Genomic DNA, 11,898 nt, shown 5'->3' on the forward strand with positions numbered 1-11,898 from the left:
CCAATGACTTTTAGCCTTGTTTTGGGCCACACTGTCTCTAAGCCTTCTTCCATAAAAATGGAACCCAAGCAAACTTGAGCTCCATTTCTACTTCTGTTTCTCTCTAACTGTGGATTCTTGGGCAAGTCCATGAATCTTTGAAGTTGTCAGCATCAGTTTCCTCATCTGTAAAATGAGAGGAAACTTATTGGAAGGTTATTTCCTACAGTAAGGTACCATGATTAATATCTCTCTCCCAGCTACAGAACCCTTCTCCTTCCTACAGCCTCCTTCAGTCTCCACAAAATAAGCAGTTCACCTGTTTGTCAAGATTGACTCCTTCTATCCAAGCCTTCCATCCCCCTCCTCTCCATCTCATTTCCAGTCTCTCTTTCTCTACAGACTTCACCATCTGGTCAGAACGGCATTCAGGTCCCTTCTGTCCTAAAGTACTTCTTGAGGCAAAAGTGCTCCCCAAGCCATCCCAGCTCTTTGCCTCATGTTCCCGAGATCATACACCCACTCAACATTGTTACTGTTCAGCAGTTCATTATGTCCAACTCCATGGATCATGCTGTGCGTGGGGTTTTCTTGGCAAAAGTTCTGGAGGGTTTGCCATTTCCTTCACCAATGTATTAAAATTAAGTGACTTGCCCAGTGGTGCACAACTAGTGAGTACCTGAGCCTGGATTTGAATCCAGATGTTCCTGATTCCACACCCGAAACTCTATCCACTGAGCCATCCAGCTTCCTCTAATATTAGTTCCAAATCCCAGTATACTAGAAAAGGTCAGAAGGGTCAAAGGTTCTCTCTACTAGCTCTGCTTCTGGCTTCCTTCACCACCAAGAGCAGATCAGTTATGGGAAGGGAAGAACGGACATTCAGGAAACCTTCTGGGGAGTGGGGGCCAGGAGTGTCAACCTGAATTAAAGAGAAGACAATCTGTATAACACAAAAATCTGATCTTTGGTCGGGGTGAGGGAGTTGTGACTGGGATAGCAGGCCCAGGAGCAGATTGGGCGTAAGGATCTTATAAAGGGAAGCAGGGTACGGCTATTAGGTGGCTGGTCAGAGGGGCAGATTTCACCAAGTCAGGTGTTTTGCATTAATAACTGAAAGTCCATAAAGAAAGCTTTGGAATATCCGAAGGGAGGAGCTAAGTGTTTACAAAATAATCCAGTCTGGGACTGGCCGACCTCAGACACTTTATGGGACAAGGTCAAGTTCAGTCACCTGGGTTCCACTAGAGCTTCATTGGGCAGCCCGCATCCTCAAGTCAATTAAAGATGCACTCAGTGGCATAATTGGGATAAAGTTAGTGGTGTAAGGGCTCCTGGAAGGCATCGACTAGGACTCAGTTTGATTTTTGTGCCCTCAGAATCAGGAACAAAGCCAGGATTTGGGATTTCATTGGTCCCTAGAGTTCCCACCAAGGCATTTCCCCTTCTCTCTTCTTACTGGGTTCCACATAATCCCTCCTTCCTTTTAATCCCCACAGCACTTGGGGTTTTTTACCTTTTTTGTTCATCTCTGCACTATTTTTGCAGTATATCTGCTCCTGTGTAAGCCTTGTCTACTTAAAAGTCAGGATTTCTATTTTTCTTTGCCCGTTCCCCCCCCCCCCCCACATACCCACTTAACCCCTTTAATGTGGACTGGAAGCACTCAGTAGAGACTGATTGTATTCATTCCGTTGGAAGCAGTTGTTAAGAGAACATTCAGCTGTAGCAAGCTTGACCCCTAAATCTTTTCAATCTGGTGTTCTATGGGAGGGGAGAAAGAAGGCAAAATGGCCAGTTCTGCTCTTCCTGAGACAAGCACTTTGCTTAGACTCTTACACCCTCTAGTGAAGAGATGAAGAACCTCCCATTCTCCAGCTCTCCACAACACAAGTTAGCAATGAGCTTCTGCTGTGAAAGACTGGACACATCCATCAAGCTCCCAACCAGCATTTATTAAGCACCTACTGTGTGCCAGGCACTATGCTAGGTGCTGAAGGTCCAGAGAAGAAACTGGAACACTTTCTGCCTTTGGGGAGCTTATATTCTACGAAGAGACAAAGTGTATGTGGAGTAATACACTTGGTCTATACAATAAACACAAGGTGGTTGGGTTGGGGGAAGGCTCTCACAGTTAGGGGTGTCATGAGCCTGAATGGCCAAGTAACTTCCTGAAAGACTCCCCACTTGGGCTTCTCCAGAACCTCAAGCTCCATGCTCCCCCGATGACTAAGGGGAAGTAGAGGTGAGTGTTAAATTCTTGCTGTTTGTTAGAGCTGCAGGGCCTTCAGGGACACGCTTAATTTGAAGTCAAAGGAAGCCTGAAAAGTGGGGATGTGCTTGATAGGAGAAATACTACAGTAAAAATGAGAAAATTTACATCAACATGTAAATAACCCGGTGTAAATAAACTCTAGGTCTGACCATTTCATGCTCCCACTGAATAAACTCCTGTGATCTCCAGGATCAAATCGAAAACCCTGTTTGTCACTCAAAGCTCTTCTTAATTTGCATCTTCTGATCTTTCTAATCTCCTTTTGCCCAGGTACCCTAAAATCCAGCTCCACTGGCCTCCTTGCGGTTCCCCAAACACAATCCCCCATTTGCACTGGCTGTACCCAGTGCCTACAAGGTTCTGCCCTCTTCCCTTCTTTGCCTCTCTTTATCTCTCTCTCTCTCCCTTTCCCTGTGTCTCTGTTTCTATCTCAGTCTCTGCCTCTATTTCTTTTTCTGTCCTGGTCTGTCTATCTGTGTGTGTGTGTGTGTCTATCTCTTTCTGTCTTTGTTTCTCTTCCTCTATATCTGTTTCTGCCTGTGTGTCTGTATCCATCTCTATGTAGCTCTGTCTCTCTGTCTTTTTCTGTTTGTGACTGTCGATCTCTCTTTTTGTCTCTGTCTCTCTATCTTTTTCTCTGTCTTTCTTTGCTTGTGTTTCTTTCTCTGTCCTGGTCTGTCTATCCCTATCTCTATCTGTGTGTGTGTCTCTTTCTGTCTCCGTCTCTGTGTGTGTGTGTGTATTTATCTCTATCTCTGTCTCTGTGTGTGTCCCTCTCTTTCTGTCTCTATCTTAGTCTCTGCCTCTCTTTCTTTCTTTGTCCTAGTCTATCTCTTTCTCAATCTGTGTCTCTTTCTGTCTCTGTCAATCTCTGTCTCTCTCTGTGTGTCTGTCTCTGCCTCTGTCTGTGTCTGTCTCTCTGTCTCTGTCTCTTTGTCCCTATCTCTGTTTCTATATGTGTGTGTATGTGTGTCTTTTTGTCTGTTTCTCTGTCTCTGTTTCTGCCTGTCTATCTCTAACTCTGTGTATCGGTGTTTTTCTGTCTCTGTCTCTATCTCTGTCTCTTTGTGTCTGTCTCTATGTCGCTGTTCTCTATTTTTATCTCTGTCTCTCTGTCTCTGTGCCTGTCTCTCTTTTTGTCTCTTTGTCTCTGTGTCTGCCTCACTTTTTGTCTCTGTTTCTCTATGTCTTTGTGTCTGTCTCAGTCTCTGCCTCTGTTTTTTTTCTCTGTCCTGGTATGTGTGTGTGTGTGTGTGTGTGTGTGTGTGTGTCTATTTCTGTCTCTATTCCTATCTCTGTCTCTCTGTCTCTGTGCCTGTATCTCTTTTTGTCTCTCTGTCTCTCTATCTCTGTCTCTTTCCTTAGTTTCCACCAAGTCTCCGCTCCAATGTGTCCTTTATGCAGAAGGCCTTTCCTAATCCCTCCTGCTTTGTGGGCCTTCCCTTTCTCTGAGACAACCTTCTAACTACACTCTATGTGTCTTGCACATACCTTATTTTTTTACACGTAGGCACTGAGGGCAAAGGACAAAACTGTATTTTGACCTTTCTCTGCAGCCCTTTACTTGGTGGGGTGTCTAGCACACAGTAGGCTTGTTGACTGGCTGGTTTCATCCCTCTAGGAAGTCTTCCAAATCAGGAACTTCTGTCAATGAGGGCAGGCTCTTTCCCTAAAAAAGCTCGGAGCCTTATCCTGGGCACTAACTAGTGACATAGCCACAGAATCAGTAAGCGAGGGGGGCAGGACTCTGCTTGACTCCAAGCCCAGCTCTCTAGAGAAGATACCATTATACTTTTCTCGACCATTTTTTCTTCCTCACTCTTCTTTCTTTTTCCCTGGACACTTCCATGATGACATCCTTCAATACTGGTTTTCTTATATCAATTCCTTGTTTATAATATTATAATGGAAGTTCCTTAAGGGCAAAAACTCCCAATTTTTGTCCTTGTATTCCCAGCGAGTAGCACAACACCTAACAAATGTTTATTGACTGACTGATTGATAGCTAATATTTTACAACCTACTTATGTCCACTAAGTATTTCTCCAGTAGACCATTTTGATCAGTTTTGATGGTGGGGTTATAGGTCATGAAACTGACATTCATGTAAGACCTTGAATTTCTCATATATTATCATGTCTCTCATTTCTTTTGAGCCTCACAATAACCTTATAAGTAGATATTACAGATTTATTATTAACCTTATCATTCCCATTTTTCAGATGAAGAAACAAAGAATCAGAAAGAGGAAATGATTTCCCAAGATCACAAAGCTACTGAGTACCCCAGTAGGATTGAGATCTAAGAGGCAATTAGGTGGCGCAATGGACAGAGTACCAGTCCTGAAGTCAGGAGAACCTGAGCTCAAATTTGGCCTCAGACACTTAACACTTCCTAGCTGTGTGACCCTGGGCAAGTCATTTAACCCCAATTGCCTCAGGGGAGAGAGAGACAGACAGACAGACAGACAGAGAGAGAGACAGAGAGAGAGAGAGAGAGAGAGAGAGAGAGAGAGAGAGAGAGAGAGAGAGAGAGAGAGAGAGAGAGAGATCTAAGTCTCCTTGACTCCAGGTGCAGCCCCCCATCCATCACACCACTCTGCCTCTCAGCTCCTCTCTATAAAACCTGATCTCCAGAAAGCATCACAGGACTCATTTATAACAATACAGAGACATCCCACTCCAGGATTTTCCTCTTAACAAGGCAGAAAATTGGTGGTAGAGGGTGGGGAGTCAAAGAATTCAACCAAAGCAATGAAGCTGCAATGAGAAAATATCAGACATCAGCAAACAGACTATTTGGCTCCCTTTCCTACTCTGTCTATTCAAAAGTTCAGTCCTCTGCAGAGCTGGGCGGCTGGCTGGCGCCATAGTGTATCCAACACCCACCCAAAGTCAAGAAAGCTCCTCTTCCTCAATTCAAATCTAACCTCCAACACTTAGTAGGTGTGTAAGTCTATTTGCCTCAGTTTCTTCATCTGTAAAATGCACTGGATTAGGAAATGGCAGACAACTCCAGTCCCTCAGCCAGTAAAACCCCAAATAGGGTCACAAAGAGTCAGAAACAACTGAATAAAAGCAGCAATGGCAAACGTAGAATTAGGGCTTTCTTATGCATTTGAAAGAAAGAGTAAGTAGGGAAAGCTCTCTAGGTGTTTCAGTCTGGCCATACTTATTTAGCAAATGAAATGCCAAGATGCAAAATGAAATTCAAAAGTGTATAAAATAAAACAAATTGATATTTCTTGTTGACACATTCTATACAGTCAAGAGTCTGAGACACACACACACACACACACACACACACACACACATACACACACAATTATTTCTGCTTGACCCTGACCCTCCCCAAGGACAACCTTATAATTTGCCAACCTGGATCTCAGTTGGGGGAGAATGATACTGTCATGGGTCTTTAATCCTTCTGCCAGGGGCTCCCATGATCCAATGAGCTCTGGTCATTTGATACTGAGTCACGTTTCATTTGGCTCAAGCCCCCATCCAGAAACCTGGAAAAATCTCTTCCCTACACCAGGCAGCTGGGTCTCTTCAGCTGAAAGAATGTTAACCACCTGTGTAATAAATAAATAAGATGCCAGCGAATATTATATGTGCTACAAAATAATAACTGGGGAGCATTAGCCAAATCAGTAATATGCCTCAGTAACCAAGAGCTTTTATGGGTCACTGAGGTATATTTCAAGTTAAGTACTATAGCAAATACACTATATATCCTATAGTATACTATATATATGTGTGTACATATACTATATACATATACTTTATCTCTATATATAGATACAAAAAGTATACATATGCTTTTTGTATTATATATTTGTTATTTTATATACATATTTGCATATACATATACTCTGTATTATATATTTGTTATATATATATTTGTATATACATATACTCTATATTATATATTTGTTATTTTATATTTATTTATATATATGTACTTTTTGTATTATATATTTGTTATTTTATATATATTTGCATATACATATACTCTGTATTATATATTTGTTATTTTATATTTATTTGTCTATATATATTTACTCTGTATTATATATTTGTTATTTTATATTTATTTATATATATATACTTTTTGTATTATATATTTGTTATTTTATATATATTTGTATACACATATATTTGTTATTTGTGTGTGTATATATATATATATATATATATATATATATATATATGTATATACTTTTTGTATCCTAACAGTTAGCACAGTATCTGACACCTGGAAGATGTTTAATAAACATTTATTTATTGATTGGTTGGTTAACACAGACAAGCTCCAGTTCAAGCTACTATGTAGATGCTCCTACAGCTAGAAAGGACCTTAGAGGTTGAGATTTGAATCTCAATCTTCTCTGTGAACTCTTACCTCATCCTTCAGTCCAAACCACAGATTCCTATTAAGAACTTCAATGGGAAGGAACTTCAGAACCCATCACTTTAAATCTGGAGAAACTAAAGTCAAGGAACAGGTTGAGTGATTTGCCCAAGATCACATAGGTAACAAGTGCCAATGCTAAAAGAGGAACCCAGTCCTGTGACCTCAGAGCCACACCATGCTGCCTCTTCCAAATCCCAACATCGCCCCCTTTTTTCCATCCTTCCAGTATGGCACATATTAATTATTATATATTCTGTCAGAAGACAGACAGGCAGATCAATTCAGTATTGGGGAAGATGAATATCATCCAAACAATTTTGGAAAACAATTTATGGAGTTGGCAATCTAATGAGTGTGACAATATGCAAACAAGCCCAAAACAAGATAGAAAGGAGATAATTAACAGAGGGAAGGCAACAGAATTCTGAGGGGTCGGGAGATGCTTCCTGTAGATGATAGGGTTTTAGCTGGGACTGAAAAGAAGCCAGGGCAGCCATTTGGCAGAATTGAGGAGGGGGGGATGCTCCAGGCCTGGGGAAGAGTCAGAGGAAATGCCCAGAGCCAAGGCATGGAGTGTCTTGCTCATGGAATAGCCCAGAGTGGCACTGGACTGGCAGAAGGAGATCACCAATCAGGGCAATCACTACATGAGCACAATAAAGGCTCCTTTCCCTGTTCTCAAGGGCTTTTCTACAGAAATAGAAGCCTAAGGAATATCTGATAAATTAAAGAGTGAAAAATATACCTAAATGTTTTGATGGCTTGAAATGAACATGGCAATGCTTTCAGCAGAGGGCGACAAAGAACTTTGAAATCTCTACATGAGCCATTGTGTTTGGTGGGTCTTCCAAGGTTAGGGAAAATGCATTTGGGCAAATGTAGAGAAAAAGGGTTAAACAAAAACAATATCTTTGCCTTCCTCTTCAGCCCACCGAAAGAAAATGACTTCTATTATATATTTAAATGAATAAGATGGCTTTTTTATTCCAGAAACAATTACCTGAAACATTGATCAGGTAAGTCTCCTTTTCTTTTCCTAAGGATATTTTACTGTGTAACTGAAATCTTTTGTAAAAATGAGAGCTCTGACATTTCTAGGGAACACTGTGCTTCACAAAATACCTTATAAACATGATCCCATTTGATCCTCCCCAAACCCAGAGTGATCAATTAAGTAGAACTTATTAAGGAGAAATCTCGACAGCATCACCGATATTTGGACCTCCAGGTTTCTGATCACTTAGCTAGCAGTCAGATTTTCACACACACACACACACACACACACACACACACACACACACACACACAATGAATATATATTTACCATTCAAATGATCAACTAATCAAACACTGTTTCCTATGTGCCAGGTAATTGTGCTAAGTACCAAGAATGAAAAGAAAGAAAAAAAATAACAATTATTTCCTTCAAAAATTTCATATTTAATAGAGAAGATAACATATAAGCAATTAAGTCTATACTAGATAGAAAGTAAAAAATAATCTTAAGGGAAGATTATATAAACTGGAATCAAGGGAAATTGAAAATTATGTTTTGTTTTAGGTGAATGAATAAAACATTTAATAATAAGCCATTATGTCTTTCTCTCTCAAAGGATTATAGATGTCAGTCAACCAAAAACAAGGATTTATTAAGCATCTACTAAATCACGGATTACAAGGAAAGGGAAGAAAATTCCTACTTTTAAAGAGCTAATGAAGGAAATAATATGCAAATGACTATTTTTAAATTTCATTTATTTATTTAGAAACAAATTATACGCAAGATAAATTGGGATAATTCCAAAAGGAAAGCATTATTTTTTTCTTTTGTAATAGCTTCTTATTTTTTCAAATACATGCAAAGATAGTTTTCAGCATTCACCTTTGCAAAACTTTATGTTCCAAATTTTTCTCCCTCTCTCCATCCCTTCCCCTTCCCTAGACACCAAGAAATCTCCAATATAGGTTGGGTATGGGCAATTGTTCTAAACATATTTCCATATTCATAATTCTGTACAAGAAAAATGAGAAAGAAAAAAAAAGACTAGCAAACAAAAAACAAAAAACGGGGTGAAAATATTATATTTTGATCCACATTCAATTTCCATAATTCTCTTTCTGAATGTGGATGATTCTTTCCATATAAGTCTATTGGAATTGCTTTGAATCATCTTATTGCTGAAAAGAGCTACATCCATCAGAATTGATCATCATATAATCTTGTTATCTTGTACAATGTTCTCCTGGTTCTACTTACTTCACTTAGTATGAGTTCATGTAGCTCTCTGAAATCATCCTGTTGATCATTTTTTTATAGAACAATAATATTCCATAACATTCATGTAACATGACTTATTCAGCCATTCCCCACCTGATGGGCAGCCACTCAGTTTCCAGTTCCTTTCCACTACAAAGAGGGCCGCCACAAACATTTTTTGCACATGTGGGTCCTTTTCCCTCCTTTATGATCCCTTTGGGATACAGGCCCAGTAGAGCCACTGCTAGATCAAAGGGTATGCACAGTTTGATAGCCCTTTGGGCAGAGTTCCAGAATGATTGGATCAGTTCAGATCTTCACCAACACTGCATTAGTGTCTCAGTTTTCCCACATCCCCATCAATATTTATCATTATCTTTTCCTGTCATCTTAACCAATCTAAAAGGTATGAGATGGTACCTCAGAATTGTCTTATTATGCATTTCTTTAATCAATAGTGATTTAAAGGGGGCAGCTAGATGGTACAGTGGATAGAGCATCAGTCCTGAAGTCAGGAGGACCTGAGTTCAAAATGCAGCCCCAGAACACATTTATTAACTGTATGACCCTGGGCAAGTCACTTAATCCCAATTGCCTTGCAAAAACAAGAAATAAAACAAACAAAAATGGTGATTCAGAGTGCTTTTTCAATAGGACTAGAAATGGCTTTAATTTCTTCATCTGAAAAATTGTTCAAGTCTTTTGACCATTCATCAATTGGATAATGGCTTGCATTCTTATAAATTTGAGTTAATTTTCTATGTATTTTGGAAATTAGGCCTTTATCAGAAACACTGGATGTAAAAATTTTTCCCATGAAAGCATTAACTTTTAAGGGAGGGAGTGGGAAACAGTTTGTTGTTGTTGTTGTTGTTGTTTGTTTGTTTGTTTGTTTGTTTGTTTGTTTGTTTTTGTTTTGTTTTGTTTTGTTGTTTTTTGTTTTGTTTTGTTTTTTGCAGGAGGTGGGATATTAGCCCATCCTTGAAAGCTGGGAAGGCCAGGAGGTACAAATGAGGAGGGAAGAGTTTCCAAGTATAGGATACAGCCAGAAAATATGGATACAGTCAGGATATGGAGTATTTGGTGTGAGTGATAGCATGGAAGCAAACTCACTGGCTTTCAGAATACTTGGTGATTAAAAAAAAAAAAGTCTCCAGCACACCTAATAAACTTACATTTACTATTACAACATATACCCCATGAGGTCAAGAAGAGTGTCTCATTTATTTAGATCTCCCCAATAGGCTTAATGCCAAATAAACACTCAATAAATGCCTATTGGGTGTTTAAAAATTGACCTGAAAGTGACTAATTCTACATCTCTCTAATTGGCTTTGCTAAAATGCAATTAGAATCGGGTCCATTTTCAGAGAACATATTTCACCCGGTGCTAAGCAAAAGCGACATAATGTCCTCAGAAATATTTATGAAACCTGTCCAAGGAGGTAGACACTCAAGGATGAAAATGGAGCTGTTTTGGGAAGGTACCTCTTGTCACTTGCTCCCATTAACATTTTGGCCATCCTTCAAAAGACTGGAGGTAGATGAGATTCATGGGAATTTGTTAAGAAGTACCATAAGGAGCAGTCAAAATACCAGTCACTCCTGATAATGCAATGGGTTGCAATCAGTCGGGAGCATCCAAGAAGAGTCTTCTCCCTGCCAGGCTTGGGAAAATACTTATACAAAAAGGAGATAATCCAAGAGCCCTCAAGGAGCTTACTGTCTACTGAAATAGTAGCACAAGGTTTTTTGGCAGAAACAGCCCAGAACTACCCAATGAAACATAATATTCTAAAGTTAGGTGATGTATTATATTTCAGTGTTTCAGAAGAACCTTTATATATCATCAGGATCTGAACTTTAGGTCTTCTGATTCCAGATGCAGCCTTCTCTCTCCATTAAGCTAGGCAATCATTCCTAAGAGATGGCTTATAGCACACACAATAGGGATCTGTTTTCTGTGGGGTTTTCCCCTACAAATATAAACATTTCAACCTGATCTCTCAGTAATAATAATATCATTTGTAGCTTAGGAAGTACTATACAGATCTGCCTCATTTGATTCTCACAGAAGCCCTGGGAAATACATTCTAACCATCATCTTCACTTTCCAAATAAGGAAAATGAGACAGACAAAAGTTAAATTACTTACCCAGGGTCATACAGCCGGTAAGCACCTAAAGCTAGATTTGAATTTAGATTTATCCTGACTCCAGATCCAGCGGGTTAATCCACTGAACCACCAAGCTGTCTCAGTGTTCCTATAATACATTTTGAATTTTATCCCAATTATCCTGACTTCAACCAAGGACACTACAAAATGGGCACCTCAGCTCTGAGATGCCAGATTTACAAAGAGGAAAATTCTGTGTCCTATCTGATCTGGAGATCAGAGCCATTGCCCTCATTTCCCCTAAATTCCTTCCCAGTTTCCACCCTTTCTCCCCACTCCATCCCCTAATACAACAATCGTTGTGGGAAGTCAAAATCAACCCCCATAAAGTTATTTTCTCTTTTTGGAAAAAAAAAAGGCTGAGACTTGAGTCAAACAGTGTATAATTTGTTTGACTGTCTTTGGATTTTGCCAGCAGGAAAAGGCCCCGAGCTATTTGCTGAACCCTGCAGCCAACAAGCTTGCCTCCAGGTCTCATGTCCTTGGGCCATCTTGAGGGGAAGCGCTCCAATGGCTGGGCCTCAATTAAATTACTGGGTCCATTCTGTTTCCAGCATTCTACAATTTCCACTTTTATGGCCTGTGGATACTTGGTACTGCCAATGAATGAATCCGGGGTCCTGTAAAGATTTGAGAAACAAAAGCCTAGAAACATGTTAAATCACTCAGGTCCTAGTCCTGGGGGGAGTCAAGTAGACTCTAAAACTGGGGGAATGAAAGGAGAGGGGAGGTCTAGTGGACAGTCATAAGCAGGGTCAGAAATAGCAAATATGGGTTTAGAATGACTAAGAAACT

This window comes from Sminthopsis crassicaudata, chromosome 3 (genome assembly GCF_048593235.1).
Source record: "Sminthopsis crassicaudata isolate SCR6 chromosome 3, ASM4859323v1, whole genome shotgun sequence".
NCBI classification, from domain to species: Eukaryota; Metazoa; Chordata; class Mammalia; order Dasyuromorphia; family Dasyuridae; genus Sminthopsis; species Sminthopsis crassicaudata.